Source organism: Phalaenopsis equestris, unplaced genomic scaffold (genome assembly GCF_001263595.1).
Source record: "Phalaenopsis equestris unplaced genomic scaffold, ASM126359v1 Scaffold000617, whole genome shotgun sequence".
Lineage (NCBI taxonomy): Eukaryota > Viridiplantae > Streptophyta > Magnoliopsida > Asparagales > Orchidaceae > Phalaenopsis > Phalaenopsis equestris.
In genome coordinates, this window is record NW_018165057.1 from 239,633 (window position 1) to 240,449 (window position 817).

Consider the following 817-nt stretch of genomic DNA (forward strand, 5'->3'; position numbering starts at 1 on the left):
ATCTCTCTCATTTCTTAATGGATTTTAATGATTATTTTTTTTAAAATGCTCGTCTTAAAGAGAAGAACACGTCCATATGGTAAACATACTATGAAATCAAGCCATTATAAATGGAGAGCTCGCGAAGGCTCGGGAGAGTGAGTGAGGTTATACCTTTGCTCCGAGAGGTTTAGCCTCAATCAGAGATTCTTCACACCTTCGTTGGGTCCTAAAGAGCTTAGGGATGAAGTCTATGGCTCTGATGTAAGGTCTATGTATGATTTCGACCACAGCCGATTTTGGGTGTTGGTTGAGAGCTATGGTAGAGGCTATTTCAGAGGGGGAATTGATGGGGGTTTGACTTCCTTCACTGTTGTGAAGATGTAGAGTCAATTTGTTTGAAGTTTGGTAATGTGTAGGTTTGGATTGGAATTTGTCTTGGTTTCGGACAGGAATTCAAACCCAAAATTGGATTTTTGTGGTGGAATTGGGAGAGGGAAATAGATTGTAATGTGCTAAAGGACTCTTAGAGAAGCTCTCTGAGGAGTTTGGGAAGCCTTGGTGAAAAATTTTTACCACACCACTATTCATGTCCATGGGGGGTATTTTATAGAATTTAGCCAAGGGGAAGTTTGGCTGGCCAATTAAGGGGTTGCCCCACTGCTTAGGTGGTGTCAAGCAGAGGAGCTCTCAGCTCAATTTTGGCTGAGGTGGCCTCTTGGCATGAATTTGGGTATTGGCCATGTGGGGGCTCACGGTTTTGGGCTTTAGCTTGGGTTAAAGTGGCTAACCAAGGATTGGATCATGGTTAAAGCTTATAATGAGCAGTAAAAATGAC